The sequence below is a fragment of the Candoia aspera genome, chromosome 11 (genome assembly GCF_035149785.1).
Source record: "Candoia aspera isolate rCanAsp1 chromosome 11, rCanAsp1.hap2, whole genome shotgun sequence".
Classification (NCBI taxonomy): domain Eukaryota; kingdom Metazoa; phylum Chordata; class Lepidosauria; order Squamata; family Boidae; genus Candoia; species Candoia aspera.
In genome coordinates, this window is record NC_086163.1 from 18,313,002 (window position 1) to 18,329,928 (window position 16,927).

The 16,927-nt window shown below is 42.4% G+C and overlaps 1 protein-coding gene across 2 annotated transcripts in view; it reads right to left on the reverse strand.

Annotated features, from left to right (window-relative positions):
* The window catches only part of ZNF423 (zinc finger protein 423), a 239,053-nt gene that overhangs the window by 120,216 nt on the left and 101,910 nt on the right, over positions 1-16,927 (reverse strand). The gene's annotated exons all lie outside the window — the stretch shown is intronic.

A 16,927-nucleotide genomic window follows, 5' to 3' on the forward strand; every position in this document is an offset into this window, starting at 1 on the left:
TCTTTCCTTCCCTTTCCCCCTTGCCCTTCCCAGTCCCCCAAGCAGGTTTAACACCTGTCTACTCGATTGTCGCGCAATAAACAGCGACTCAAGAAAAGAGAACACAACAAGGCTCAGAGCAACACCAACGTTTCTAAGAGCTGCTGCATTAAGTGCTGGAACACAAGCATTTTTTTCCGCAGATAGAAGTTGGAACAGATTTCAAATAATGTCGCCTGGAAATATCGTCTTGCTCCGAAACAAGAAAGGCTAACGATTAGAGAATGCAGTCAGACTCTCTCTCTCACACACACATGCACACCCACACACCCACAGAGCATCACTTAATAGTAGTGCAACATAAACAAGATAGATTTTCCTAAACGCCCTGTTGCACCTAAAACAATCCAGAAATTGATGGGCCAAAGCTCAACGTGACAATATGTCCAATGGCTTTTCAGCCACCCATGAATGGCAAAGGGTTGCCCAGGGATTTTTCTTTTAAATAGGAAGGGCAACCTCTTAGCCAACGCACCTAACTTTAAAGGTGCTTCATCTCTGTGCTCAGAGGCAGTCCGACTGCAGTGCCAATCTCATGTCCTGTGTGTCTGCCAACTCTGCAGTGAGACGGCAGCAACTCCAGCAGTAGCCAGAGATGGCACGCATTTCCTCAGCGTGGCACCTGGGAATCTGTTGGGGGGAATTTGGCCATATTGTGGAATAAATGCAAGAACCGGAATACTGACTTGATTTATCCAGCGTGGGTTTGCATAGATCTTTTCCCTTGCACAGGAAAAGAAAATGGGTTCAACCGAAATCAATCAAACATAAAGGATTGCGGACTCTACACAGCTGAATCTCCCCCTACCCCCAACCTCAATCACTGCAATTGCTTTACTCTTTCTCATTTCTCCACTGTTCACAAATGCACAATAATGATATCGATCTTTCCTCACCTCTCCTTGGTAGCTTCTGCTCTGAGGATCCACATGTATGTTTGTAATCAACTGCTAGGGATCCACCTCATGGCTACCAAACTTCTTCAGGACTTCATATACTGCCCCTTGCCTGCTTGCTCCACAAGCAGTGGAGCCCAAGACCTCTGACCTAGTGTTACTGTTTCAGGGAAGCTCAGCAGATGTGGACCTAGCCAGCCAAACTGTCTCTCTATCTCAAATTTGGTCCAGTTCTGTCCTGTTTCCATCAGCAGTTATTCTGGACCAAATTTAGACCAGTTATCCTGCTGAACGAAAGACAGACAGAGCTCCTTTACATAATCTCTTTCCAACAGTCCATTGTGCTGGAAAGAATAAAAAGTGTGGCCCCTCCCATACCTTCCGGCAGACAGGTACCCAGAAATAAGCCCTATAGAATGGTAATGTACCATTTCCAACATCCTTAGATATCCAAGTAACATCTAGTGCTGTTTGTTCAGAACAGGCATGCCTTACAGCAGTGTTTCTCAACCTCATGGACTTCAACTCCCAGAATTCCCGCTGGCTGGGGGAATTCTGGGAACTGAAGTCCACACATCTTAAAGTTGCTGAGGTTGAGAAACACCACCTTATAGCATCAAAAATGGGGTAATTTAAATTATCCACAACAGAAGTGAGAGAACTTGTGCTCTCCAATGTTGTTGGTACCGATTTCTCTACTCCCTTGTAGCGTATTATCTGGATGTTTTCAAGGCTTCTCCACCAGAAAGGCCAGCTCAGAGAGGTCCCAACTTACTGAGATCCCAGTATCTCCAGGTAGAACTTGAGAAAGACTTCTTTCTGAAATCTGACAGATCCAGGACAATAAACAGGGTAGATAATTCTAAGTTTCTGACTCAGGTAATGTTCCACATTCACTGTACTTCAGAATAAGGTCCAAAGCTTCAGCAAGCTACTTCCAAAATGGTTCTACTTGCTCATGGGTTCATCTTCTGCAAGGATGAGCATATATCAATACATTCAGCCCATTACATCCTATGAAATACTTAGGTAGAGATATGTAAGAGCATTTCAAGTCCAGGCTAGGGACACTACCGGAGAGGCCAAAACAATGTTAAAACACTTCCACTGAGATTGGCATAGCTGGTTTTGAAATTGAAAGGTTTAGTCTTCAAAACATTTTACACCCCTCTGTCCTTGAGCAACTCCTCTGACCAAGTTCCTTGCCTGCATGAGACTGGAACAGTGGGAAGACAGAACACAACCTTCTCTGGAGTTGTATAGCAACTCTATAAAACTCACACCAAGGAAGATGTAGCCAGATGACCTCCTTCTCCAATTGCCTACCCTCCAGCCTTCTCCACCGGCGTAATTCCCCATCGGCATCCTTTGTATTTACGGCTGAAATCGAATGTGCATTTTCCTAGGAGGAAGTCCCACCGAACACAGTGCAACCGGCATTCAAGCCTGCATGCTTTGGACTGCACTGTGACAGTGAAGCTCTTCTCTGCATGACTGGCAAGCCATCATCATCTCAGCAGTATCAAAATAACTTTTACCGCAAAGCTGTATTACAGAGACAGTGTCTACCTCATCGAGGGGAGCTCTTTTCATTTTCTTTATCCTACTCTGAAACATTCCGGTGTGTCAGAGAATAACAGGATATGCTCCCTGTGTATTTTTTACATTACTAATCCATTGCATGGAATTATATGTGAAAAGATTTGCACAATAATCCATTATTTGTTTGGGTCAGGCAAAGACTTTCCTTCCACTTTGGATATTGGTGATGGGCAGAATCTGAACCTGTCATGCTACAGTTTGCTATTTTTCCCCCCCTCTGCTAATTTTGCGCATAACATTTCAGTGTCCATTAGAATACTATGCTTTTTCTTTTCTTTTTCCCCATCAATGTCTTATTGTAAACCCATCTGGGCACGGGTCTATCAAAGAGCAGCATCAACCTATTTTCTGTTTTTCAGAAATGAACATAAACCAGATAAGACAAAGTGCCTAAAAGAGGATGTCTCTGGCGTGCACACTCTGTCCCTCCTGCCACAGAAGAAATCTGGCGTGCATTTAAGAGGAAATATCTCCATTTTTTTTTTCTTGCCTAATTTATCGCCTCACGCCCAGTGTGCTGCTTGGGCCTACGATCATGACTTGCACAGATGAGAAATTGAACCTCACTCTGCCAATTGTAAATCAATGACAGGGGCCATAATGAGCAAATTTCCAAACCTTGCCCTGGACAGGCTCTGTCAGCTATTGTCACAGGAGGCCTCCCTGGCCAAGCCAGGAAGGGGGAGATGCTTCTCCACCCACCTACCCCAAGGACTAGAATTAATAGGCTCTTCTGGCTGGAAAGATTCAGCTGGCTGCCTGCTTGCTCCCTCGATTAAATTCGGTGAGGAAGGACCAGCAAACCACTGCACAAACTTATTCCCACCTCATGCCAGCTGGGGTCCTCCGGGGAAACGCAAGCTGCTGCTGCTGCTGGGGGTGGGTGGGTGGAGGGGGTCAGAGGGCTTTAAACTAGAGCAATGAAAATGGCAAATTTGCTCTCATGGCATTTTCTTAGATTCAAAATGCCCCTGGCAACCCCCCAATATGATTAAAAATGAGTGTCGGCCCTTCGTGATAGTCCAGACAGGATCAAAACTATGAGTACTAATGCTACCTTTATTGTAGTGTTACAGTATCTGAATCTTGCAAGTCTGAAAGCATCTCTCCCCCCACCCTGCCTTTACTTTCCAGAGAACTAGGGAGGGTCCCTTCTGAGATGCTTTCTCACCCCATTCCTCCTCTGGACTCAGATCTCTCTTATCTGACCATTGTTTAGGCTGCGACTCTTCCTCCTGTCTCCCAAGGTCATTCTCACAGCCCGTTACGAAGCACCATTCAATCAGTCCAGGGTTCAAAGCACCATGTTGCAAAAGAAGTCACAACACTGCAAGAGCAATCCTATGTGTGGTTTTACCCTGCAAAGCTGAAGCCCAGGAAAGGGAATACCTAACAGCGGAGCCTGATAGGACCAAGGTTGTGGAGAATCGGCATTGAAGTACCAAGGCTGAAGCCAATGCAGGTCAGTGAAGCTGCAGAATATACCCATATAGTCTGCCACTCATTCAGAGCATGGATTGCCAAGGAGATCAAGGAGACTCTCTCCTTCCGGCAGTGTCATGAATGGGAAATATGCAGCCCTCCAGATGTCATTTAAACTCCACCTTCAATCAGCCCTCTCTGTTGGCCATGCTGGTGGAAGTTCTAAGCAACAACTGAGAACCATGCATTGTGGTCTGGTCTACTTTTAATCTAGGACATTGATCCAGGCTAGCCTTCTCCAACCTAGAAACATGGAAGCTACAAGATAAGTGTGACTGAGCTAAGCATGGAAGTTCAGCTACAGGTAGTCCTCATTTTAGCTACTGCCTTGTTTAGTGACCGTTCACAGTTACAACAGTGATGAAAAAGTGACTTTACAACCAATCCTTGCATTACAACTTTTGCAGGTCTGTAAAGCAAAGGAAAGATGGAATAAAATCATAAGTACAATCACAGTGTCACTTAGTGACTGCTTCATTTAATAACCAAGTTGCCGGTCCCAATTGTGGTTGCTAAATGAGGATTACCTGTATCACCCTAGGTGATAGGAACAGAGTTAGTCCTAGGAAAGAAAAACATCCTCAGTAGAGGCCAGGTGAATCAAGTCAGGTTCCTCTGCTAGATGATCCCTCTCTCTCTTATACAGGGTAGAATTTCACTCAGTGTTTGGAGAAACACCTTGAAGGTAAGTATGGGAATATTTTCCAAAGGAGAAAGGGACTCGTTCTCACAGAAGGTCTTCAGGTCACATTTGGAGAGTAATCTGCTGGGAATCCCCTATCCCAAGTATGGGGATGGATTAAATGACAAGGTCATCTTGACTCAGACAGCAGGTTAACAGTTAAGGCATTAGTCTAGGACGGGGACACTCAGGTATAAATCCCAGAGGTGTTGGGAGATGGGCGGCATAGAAATTTAATAATAATAAAAATAATAATAATTCCACCAATAGCCAAAAATCTCAAGAGATGGTTTGGGGCCAGTCATTCAGTCTCAGTCCAAATTACCTCACAGGGAAGCTGCTGTGAGGATAAAATGAAGACAGCAATCCTGAAGGTGGAATATAGATGATGATGATGACGATGATGTTGACCATGATGATAATGGGGAAACTGAGCGATTTTTAAAGCCCTCTGGTCCTAAGCATGAGCAAAAGGCTTTGGAAAATATCAGAAGAGCACCTGTGAAAAATTCATAGCAGGAGGAGAAAAAACAACAAACTGGATCAATCATAATTCTATCCTAATGCCATCACCATAATTTAGCAGGATAAGGGAAAGAAATCTTTTCTAAAAGGAGATTAAAACCATTAAAAAGGGCTAATTCTACAGAAAGAGACTACTTGGAAATAGGAGAATCATGTCTTCATGGAGAGCTTCTGTCATCGAGAACAGAAAAGTATCCAGGCAGATTTGGGAAAGGGGTAGGAAGGAAGAAGTTTCAATAAAAGTTTAATTAGAAGGGGGAAGATGCTAAGCAGACTGTGGAAGCCTGGTTGAAGAGAGATGCGCAGGTCACGGCAGGTCCGCGAACACAGTCAATAATCGATCCCTAAACAGCGTAGTCATTTAGCAGCTTAATGTTCAGTGCATTTTACCAGGCTACCTGCATTCATCTTAATCATGAAAGAGCTAATTGCAGACAAGATGCACCCAAATAAACACATGTCTTCCTCTAATAACAATTTTCTTGCCACTGTCACATAAATCATACACGTGCCTCACTGATCTTTCAGACTGACCTCAGTTCCACCAAAATAAATAAAAATAAACAGAAGTAACCAAGAGACAATGAAGATGAGAAAGATACAGTATTACTGAAACATCACTTAGCTATAGTGCATTTGGGGGTATACTTTGCTAAATTGATTGATTCCTTTACAACGTCCATGTGCTGCCCAGTGCTACGGAGGTCTCCATTCCAATAAAAATCCAAAATAAAACCTAACGCCATAAAAGTCAAAGGCAGGAAGAAACGCATCCACAAAAGGAAAACGCCAACTGTAGAATTAAGGCACAGAACTTAAAGCAGACAAGCCCAGAACAAATCCATTAACTAAATATCCTGGATGAACAAAAACAGGGCTTCTTCACCTGATGTTAAAACCATGAATCTGGAACCCAAAAGCAGAGCTCAGAAATGGAATCCAAATAGCAGGCATGGCACTCGTAATGCCACTCCGTGGTTATTTTTTTAGATCATGGGGGTCCAAAGCAGAGTCAGCAGTTGCAACTTGGTCCCGTTAGATGGCATTCTGGAGGGAGAGGACCCTGTTTGATCTAATTGGACAAGTGAATGAATACGGGAGAAGATGCACTAGTGTTTGGGGACTCCCAACTTCCAGAATTCCACAGACTTCCTGGGTGCGGAAGAGTACAGATAGGTCTCATTTAACAACCATTCCTTTAGTGACAATTTGGACTTACAGTGGTGCTGAAAAAAGCATCTTATGACCAGTCCTTACACTTACAACCATCGCAGCATCCCTGCAGTCACATGATCACGATTTTGGTGCTTGGCAACTGGTTTGCGTTTACGACCATCAGAGTCCTGTGGTCCTGTGATTGCCATTTTCAACCTTCCCAGCCTGTCATGAGTAAGGATGGCGAGCAGGGGGCTCCCATCCAGACTGTCAAGCGCATGCGTAGCACTGAGGAATTGTTCAGCCATTCAAAGAGACACAGATCGGGACCGCCTTAACCCTTGGGGGTTATATGTCTGGGTTTTCCCCACGCTTCTTCAGTTTGTTAGGATTCCTGTTAAGTACTAGCAATAAATATTAGAGACCAGTTCCTTGTCTCAGTGTGTTTCCTGGTTGTTAGGACACAGCCAGCTTCCAGCAAGCAAAATCAGTGGGGAACCATGTGATTCATTTAACAACCATGTGGTTCTCCTAATGATCGCAGTTATTCGCTTAACGACCACCGCAAAAAAAGGTCGCAAAATTGGGTCAGATTTGCTTAATGACCTTCGCTTAGCAACTGAAATTCTGGTCCCAGTTGTGGCTGTTAAGCGAGATCTACCTATATCTCTTTTAAAGTAAATGTTCCCCAGAGGTTGTCTCCATATGCATGCCTCCTTAGGAAAAAAAAGGTCAGAGACCTACTTTTAGTCAAGTGCATTTTTAAAGCCTACTGGTTTATTTACTGATGCAACCTTCCAGTGCATCATCTTGTCTTGGCAGCTTAGGAAAGACCATTCAGATCAGGAAGCCCTTTCACAGAATATACATAAAGCAGCCTAATCATTACCTATATCCTAGATTACAATCTTATATATATTTCCTTGGGGCAAACCCCCTTGAACTCCAGCTGGCTTGCATCCAACGAATGCATTGAACTGCACTGTCAATCAAGTCACCAACTGACTGATTAAACTTTGAAACCCTTGGGTAAAGAGATAAATACTTTAAATCAAAATCTGTGTGGAATTCGGCCCTTTCCCTGCCCTCCTCACCCCCCCACCCCCAATCAATTTCATTTAGCAAGCTGCACCATATTCTGCCATAAAAGATGATAAGCGGGGCGGAGCAGAAAAAGTTTCATGTGAGATTCAGGAATAAACTAAATGTTTTCAGGATTGGATCACTGTTCTCCTGTACTCCCTCTGGAACAGAAGAGACAGTATATTTTTCTGTGCATCATGGGTTTGGGACTGCAAACAGCTGCACCCTAATTACATGTAAAGTGTACCAAAACATTTCCTTTTATCACAGACTGTAAATCTGTTAGCATCTGTCTCTCCTTTGTTTCTTCCACAAGATACAAGCTTGTTTCTACATTTTTCTCACCTGTAGCGGTGATTAAAATTCATTATAAATGAAAGGAGTGAACACTAAAACAAGTTCCTCTGTGTACAGTTCTAAACTCAAATTAGAAACAGCTGTTTGCTAATTCATGCAGTGATGTTTTGCCGTGCTCTGTGAATCAATAATAGCTCAGCCAATTCCTATGGAAATTTTTAGAATTATCTGTGTTTTTATACACACACACACACACACACACATATATATATATATGTATGTGTGTATGTATCAATGGTTGCGCAACAGAGGGCTCTGGTGTGTTTTGGCAAAACAGACAGAAACTTAGCTGCTAACCTTACCAGCACAGCCCGGGAAATGATGTGCGGTTCTGGCTTATCACAAAGAAACTACTACTCTTTTTTTTTAACACTCTGTACATGTGTCATCCCTACTAGGTAGACCAAACTAGGAAATCAACTCTACAGGAAGGCTAAAAATATTTTTATTGAGATTGGCTACAATAACTGAATCTTGCAAGTCTGATTGCACTGTACCTCTGCCTCCTCCTTCTAGTTCAGTGAATTAGGCTGGTGTCTGAGCCGCTTCTGAATGTAATCTTGTCTCTTTGGACTTAAAGAATGTTTCAGCCCCTTTGGCCTAGATAATGGTTCCTGCATGTCTCCATCAAGGTCATTTTCCTCACTCTCTACAACATGTATGAATGTGTGTGACAGAAAGAGAGAGAGAAATAGGAAGCAGGGGGGAGAAAGAGAGAGGGGGAGAGAATGGTAGCAGCATCTAGCTAACTTTAGCTGATTTTCCAAAAATTAAGCAAGGTCACAGCCAGGTAGCATTTGGATGGGAGACCACTGGTAAATCCAGAAATGAGGGTTAGACTGGATACTCAAAAGAAGATTCTGGTGGAAGCCATTAAATGGAGGGCACTGGGCTGCCCTAGGTCAGCCCCAAGTATTGGACACTCGGGAGATACATATGGCATGTATCTTAAAAAGGAACCTGGCAAACACTCTAGAACAGTGTTTCTCAAACTCGGCAACTTTAAGATGTTTGGACTTCAATTCCCAGAATTCCCCAGCCAGCATGAAAGAAGTTAGGTCCTCCTAGGAATATCTCTGCCAAGGACCCCACAACCTTAGTCCTTTCCAAACTCAGAAAGTCAGAAATGGATTCATTTGCATCAGGCATGAGGACTGTGGCTCCCGCAGGAGAAGAGGCTGATCTGGGGAATGTGGTCTCTGACAAAACACCCACTTCTTTGTTCTAAGTCCCTCTTAATTTGTTTCTTGAAAGCCCACATTTTTCTGTTGTAAAAATAACAACCGAAAAGGGGCTAAGATCAGGCAATTGAGCATGGGGGCTCTCAGTAACCCTGTGGTATCCCCTAGGAGGCACTCAACCCTTCTAGGAATCTTCATCCTTTTTTTCCAAACAGGTGAACACACTTTCAAACAAAGCCCTGGATTGCAGCCATCCACCATTTTTATTTCCTATTTCCACAGGCATTTTTATTGCTGATGGAATCTGCCTGGGGCTCACAGACATTCGTGGAAAGAAAATGAGGCTGGAAGATGGTAGTTTGCTTTGCAACATGCCAGCTTTCTGTTGCTGCTGCTGCTGCTGCTGCTGCTGCTGCTGCTGCTGCTGCTGCTGCTGCTGCTGCTGCTGAGGATGAGGATGAAATAATAAAGGTAAGGCAGAAGCTTGGCTAAAAAATGCTTTAAAAGATGTCTACAGGGTCATTGGTGCTGATGGACACCAAAATAATGGGCTAGGTGGTCAATAGGAGTTATAATAAAGTAAGTTCTTACCTGCCTAATTTTCAGTCCATTAAAAAAAACGTAGCTATTGCTAGAGTACCTACTTTGCATGTATAAAGTCTAGGCTGAATCAGAATTTCAGTTCTTTTGTGCTGATCACCCTGGAGGTGACTTTAAATGGGTAGAACCCAAATTTGTTCCTTATCAACCCTGAACAGAAAGAGCAGGTTCTGCAAAACGTTGAGGAAGGAAAAGAAGTATAGATGTTGTGATCCTGAAATATAAAAAACCGGGACCACGTGCTTATTGAGAAGTCCAGACCGAGAATGGATAAGTGGATCAATCCACCTGTCACAAGAAGAACTGTCACTTTTCATGAGAAACTACTTGGAAAGAAAAGTCAACCCAAAATCGCTGAGACTTGTTTAAAAGACCCGCTTTCTTCTTAAAATCCGAGCCAGCCTCATACAAGGCGCACGGGATTGGAGGCCTTTCATGTCCAACAGTGATGACCAAGCCTCCCGCAATCTGAAGGCACATCTCACGCTGCACAACAAAACACTTTGCGGAAGAGATAACTTCCTGTCTTTGAAGAGATCTCCAGCTTCTGTGATGGAGCAAACCAATAATAAATTGCAAGAGTTCTCTGGCAAGCCATGCCCCCCCCCCCTTTTCTCTTTTCAAAGATGGAGCTCAAGTGACAAGTGCAATCTTTCTTGAGATGATGTTACATCCTTGTTATAATGCAGCTGAAATCGGTGTGACAACAATTCCCAGCTGAATCAAGGTTATTCATAGCTGTGTCTTCCTTAGAAGGCAAGCAGGACTCCTAGACCCACCTCAAAGTGTGTCATTCATAGCAAGGGAACTGGTCAGGGGACACCTTAATTGCCTTATAGATACTCATGCATGACAGAAGCAAGTATTTTCAGCTGTGGAATTCCCGGATTTCTTATTATTATTGTCATTTTTTATTAAATGTATACGCCGCCGGACTCCCAGCAACTTCATATTTTAAAATGGTTTAAAATATGAACATGACAATTAAAAACAACAAGCAACAAAAATGGGTAGAGATGGCAGAATAACAAACTGGGTCGAAACAAAAGAAAACAAGATTTCAAATCGTCTTACAAGAGTCTATGTACAGTTGGCAATTCCACAGGACCATCGAGTGGCTAGAAGGACAGCACAGAAGGGGCAAATGTTTTGTTTTCCAGAATTTCAGCTTCAATTTCTTCTGTAGGTTTTAACACGTGGAACCCTCAGGAGAACCTCGGGACAGCTCAGAAATTTGTGCGGCTGTCCCATAGCGGATTTGCTGTCGGTATCATGACATCATTGCAGTGATATCATTGGTGTCGTGACATCATCAGGCTTGCTCTGCAGTCCCCAATTGGCTAAATCTATTAGCCGCCACGGAAAAAGTGGAGAGAATTGGTCCATGGAATCGCCAAGAATCAGACACGATTGAACAGATAGCATCATCCTCATCATTAGCCACCAAGCATAATGTTAAAAGAGGGGGAGAGAATCGTCAATCAGGGCTACAAATAGCAGCACAACTTAATTGCAAACCTCCACAGCATTTTGGAAATTGACAAGATGATGGAAATTATTAATTTACTTATTATAGCAATTAGGGAACCAGCAAAACAGAAACAAAAAGAATCTTAGGATTGGGATGATTATTCACAGAGCAAATTTTTAAAAATCCACTTTCCTGGTAGACATTTGACACTGTATTGCCCTTTTGCTCATCCCTCCATAAGCCACAGAATCATGCATGCAAATCATTTCACGTATACAGATTGCAGCATTCTAGATCATAGTTTCTGGTGTGTCTTTTGCATATTATAAGCTCAGTGATTAAACAAACATGGTTAGGAAATACTATAACTTGAATGTCATTAATGATTTCTGGCTTCTTTCTGATTCTTTTCTTTAGCTAATGTTCATCATGGATCAAATTTGTTACCACATTTCCTAACTTTTCTAACACACCCCAAAGAGCTAGAAACTTTTTTAAAAAATCAGAATGGGGACAATAACCACACTGCCTTACCACAGGAGATCTCTTTCCACAATGTACATTTCTCCTCAAAATAATGCCAAGGGATGTAATTGTGTATCTTCTACAAGTTAATTTACTCTCACTTAGTGCATCTAATGGATTAGTCCAATAATGGATAAGCTTTTTGGGTAGAGGTGGGAAAGGGGAAGATGACCCAAATTTTCACAAGCATTTTTAGCACTCCAAAATGATTGCAAAGGATCTACTTAGTGGTCTATTCCTGGGAAACTATACTTAAGCCATCTGGCTAGCAAGCTGCTTCAATTTAAAACATCTCCTCCACAATTATAAAGAGAATAAAAGATGCCCACTGAAATGCCGCCTTATAAAAATACATTAAAAAGGTAGGTTGGAGGGAGGAAGAGTGCAACATGAGCTCTGAAAGCTTTTGTGCAGAAAATGGGGAAAAATCTATACAAAAGGAGTCACAAAACTTCTCTGCTCCTCCTCTGTATGTAAGTGCACTCTCTGATTACATTTTGTGAAAGTACACCTTGATGATAAAAAGCTGCAAAAAGCAACTTAAAAGCATAATTTTCTTTACAGGCATTTCAGTTCAACATACTTCCTAAGGGGATCAAAGCAGAAACTTAAACAACACATACAACACACATTTCCAGTATATGGCTGGGCTAACTTAGAGAACAACCTTTAAACAACTTTCTTAATTTATTCCCCTTGGAGAAGCAAAAGTTGCTTCTGTCATGAAAGTATTGCATTAAGGCATGTGACGCCATAAATTTAAGGTTAGGGAGGACTTCAAAAGGCAGTATTTTACCTGAGTGCAAAAACAGGTTCCTAGAAGTAAAGATCTACATACATCTACACATGAGGTTTCAGAGCACCCTCTATAGTTCGTATCTTTCAGTCCTCTCTTACACCAATATATGAGCATTAATTAATTGGGGCAAAAATATCTAGATGGTCTCTTTATTGGTGCCTTTTCTCTTTCTCTTGCTCACCCCTCCACCACGACAGAATAAGATATGCTAGATACTGTACACTTTCGTGTCCAACTTCGCAGCCATCAAACACACCTTAGTTATAAAAGCAGAGTGTGTTTTTGTAAAACCAGAAAAGATAGGATAGGGAAAACCTGGGTTATAATACAGGTGAAAAGGTTCTCGAAATTGTTATCCACAAATTAGTATGAATCAATAATGTAACATGGCTACAAAAAAAGTCAATGGAAATATAATTTCAAAACCCTTGTGATAGATTCACCCTATTCTTATTAGTCAGACCCTACCTTAGATACCATGCCCAGTTGTAGGCATCGCAATAAGAACAATTTAGAAAAAATGAATTGGCCCAGAAAAGAGCAACAAAGATGACCAGAGAATTGGATACTACACTCTATGAAGACAGCTTGAAGAACCTGACATGTTTAGACTGGAGAAGACAGGATGAAAATATCAGCACTCTTCAAGACCCTGAAGGGAGGTCAGGAAGAAGAGTACAGCTGGTTTTCCACCATTCCAGATTGCAAGACACAGAATTGTGGACTTAAGCTGCAGGATAGTGAAGAGTTTGGTTGAATGTTGGGAAAAAATCCTCATGAAGCGGGCAGGAGATGGCAATGAGGATGGCAGCTGAAATGGTACAGGCTGCTTTGAGCCCAAATTGTCTTCTCTTTCCATTGCCACAATTACAGCATACAGCCTGCTCCACCATTCTTCGCCTTTGAGCAAATTACAATTAGCTGCTGTAATCAGTCCTTAATGGTTTAATTCTCCCGAGTCACAGCAAAGTAAAGGAAAATCACACAAGAGGAATATTGGGGACAATGTGAGCTTATCCCAAAACAAAGGCCCTTGCTTAATAGCAATCCTTTAAAATCCCGTCAAGGTTGGACTAATATGCAGAGGAAATGGAGCAGCCTTCCATCCCTGCGTTGTACTTAGGCATGTCACAAGGAACACCGTTATTCTTCTGACTGATAATCCGAAATATTTACAGGGCTTCTTTAAAAACAAAAATGGCACAAAGGGAGCTTTTTCAAAAACAGCTGCCAGCTCCATAGCATCTAACATACTTTCTCTCATCTATCACAGCCACTCTTGCTTGGCTTTTTTTTACACCAACTTGTTCATCTGTAAAACTGGCATCTTCTACATCAGCCTGCCCCACTTAGATGCCCTCCAGAAATGTCAGGACTATGGCTTCCAGAATGCCCACTCAGGATGGCTGCAACTGTGCCAGTTAGGCATTATTGGAGATGTAGTCCCCTCACTAAGTGGAGGGCACTTTGTTGGGAAAAGCGTGTATACACTATATATCTATGTACTACTAAAACTCTTGTGTCTGTTTGTCTGTTTGTAACCTTCAATTGGGCAAAACGGTGCACCATAAGGCAACAATTTTTGAACCAAGGTACCTCAAATGAGCTAACTTACACAATGCGTCCAAAATAGGTCCAGGACCTATTACTCCTGTGGGACTGAAATTTGGCAAAGTTGTGGCCTTCTTCCATTTAACTTCAGTGGTCCAAAGTTATAAAAAACAAAACAAAACTATAGACTGCCGTAAGGAGAACAGCAAGGAGAAGATCTGGGGGGCTGAAATGCCCTTTTTGTTCCTTAAAAAGCTAAATGCTTTTCATCCTAAAACCCTGTCTTGGAACCATAAAGTGAGTTGTAAGATTCCAGAGAATCACTACATTACACCCTGCATACTAATCCAAGAAGTATTAATTTGGGCCACTTTGTTTAAAACTACCAGCCCAACAAAATTCTCAAACATCTCTCAGAAACCAAAGCAGGCAAGGGAAATGACAATGAGCCTTTCTTTTTTAGGTTGTTTACGGATGGAGTCAAGCAGCTGGGTTAAATAATTACTACAATAAAGCGGAAGAAAGAGGCAGGAAGAAGAGAAGATTCAGAAAGAACGTAACAGCAGCATCATTAAAGCTCATCAAAACTGCATTAGAGAACACCTGACAATATACTCCAAGCATTAATGATCTCTAGGCCATGCCTCATTAATCTAGATGTTGTCATACGAATACACTCAAACTGAAATGCCCTATTCATATGGATGTCTTGGAAAATGGACCTCTGCAAGAACGTTCTCAGGCAATTCTCAAAGCAATAAATGTTTGCTTGCTTTTGTACCAGTGCCCCAGATGGGCAAGACTGGACATCTGACCAGGAATACTGGAGAAAATGCAAATCTGAAACTGTGTACTCTACTTCCGCTCACAGCCATTCCTGGTGCCCCTCCTCTTTTTCAGTGAAGTTTTTTAAACTAATATCTATGCTTTTACAAAATTAACCAATTCATAGTAGTGCATTCACTTCAGATATACGTGAAACAATTCATCTATCCAAGTAAGAATTTCCTCTCTGAGATTAGATGGGAAGCTCCCATCTCAGAGGGTCAGATTGAATATCAGTGTCTCCACTTACGTCCTCTTTCTGACATCATGTTTCTCCTATGTAGAAAAGGTCAACATTTGTGGTGGACCCCACCAGCATCCCTGAAAATGCTGCTGGTTTGGATCATGAGGAGGTCAAGAAGACTTTAAACCACAGGCTGTTTTCTCAATACTGTGTGCCAGCTGCAGAATGTAATTGCTTTATCCCAGCAAAAGGAATGGCTACTTTAGGGTGTTGCCAACAGGTGCTCCATATGTACCCACACAAGTTCCAAAGCACATTTTGCCCTCTGAATTTCTGGACAGCCTTAATATATATACTAAGGTTGCACTGTTTCCCAATGCTCTACAGAAATATCCAAAGATGCCATTAAAAGAGATTAAAATTATTAATAGTGGAGAGAGGCAGCTCAAGAAATTTCAAGCAGCCTTTCTCAAGCCTTCTTCCTTTTTTGCCATGAACATCATCATCACCACATTATTATTATTTCTCTCTGCCCATACAGTGCCATATTAAAAAAAACAAAAAAACCAGAATTAAGTTTTGCTGTTTTCAAGACAGATGCGTCATCATCACAGAATTAAAGTCATGTGGCCAGCTTCATATGTAATGCCAAGTCATCGATCATGGTCAATTTCTCACTATGGCTGGGTGGATACTAGATCCTTAGCCCAAAGCAAAGCCCCAGACATGCTGCATAAACCCAGCTCTGGGATCATAGAAATGGAGAGGGTCTCACAGTTGATTTCTCCCAGGTTTCTACCAACCTGGAATGTTCCTATAAGTAACTTAATTTTATAACTTCCAGAATGACTTCTGAGAATTGTAGCTCTCAATATTTCCAGAGATTCCAGATTCAAGAAGACTGGCCTAACTCAACCTTGCTTGAGGCTGAAAATCCACAGTATTCGCATCCAATTGCATCCCAGTATCTGCTGGAAAGCTTCCAGAGAGGTGCTACCTATCCACAAAACACTTGTACATTTCTGAGCATATAGAGGCAAACCAAAGGTAGGAGTTCCTTAAAAATAGATTATGTTAAATTTTACTATGGTTCCCAAGGAGGAATAAGTCATTTCGACAGCAAAGTATCTTTCTCAAATCACTGTATGAAGAAAGCATGAGCAACCTTGCCCAACCTGGATAGCCTCCAATTGTATGGATTTTAAATCCCAGAATTCTGAGTAATGGCCATGCTGTCCTGGGAATTCTAGGAGTTAAAGTTCACACATTTTTGGGGTGCTAAGTAACATAAGTAAAGTCTGGAATTTGACCCTTCCTTCCTTCCTTCCTTCCTTCCTTCCTTCCTTCCTTCCTTCCTTCCTTCCTCCCTCCCTCCCTCCCTCCCTTCCTTCCTTCCTTCCTTCCTTCCTTCCTGTCAGTCGTGACTCCTGGCAACTGCCTGGACTAGTCCCTGCAGTTTTCTTGGCAAGATTTCAGACCAGAAGTGGTTTGCCATTACCTTCTTCTTAGAGCTGAGAGAGAGTGACTGGCCCAAAGTCACCAGTTGGCTTTGTGCCTAAGGCAGGACTAGAACTCACGGTCTCCTGGTTTCTAGCCTGGTGTCTTAACCACTACACCAAACTGGGTCTCCTGCTGACTTCATGGAGATATTTACATGGTTTTCTTGGCAACAATCTGGAAGTGGTTTGTAACTGCCTTCTTTCAAGTTACTTCTCAACTTTTCAATCTAGCTAACAGCCTTGGGATTCCCTGGAACTCTCCTTCCACATACTAACTATGCCCAACGCTGCTCAGGTTCCAAGAAGTAAGCAAGCTGTTACATCCCAGATGTCCTTCAGACAGAATGGCCAATTCGGATTTAGAGCACAATGGACCAAAAAGATGTTGGACCACCAAACCCCATCAGAGAGAACACACATCAGCCATCTCACTTCCGAAGTATGAAAGTAAGCTATGTTTGAGCTGCTTTT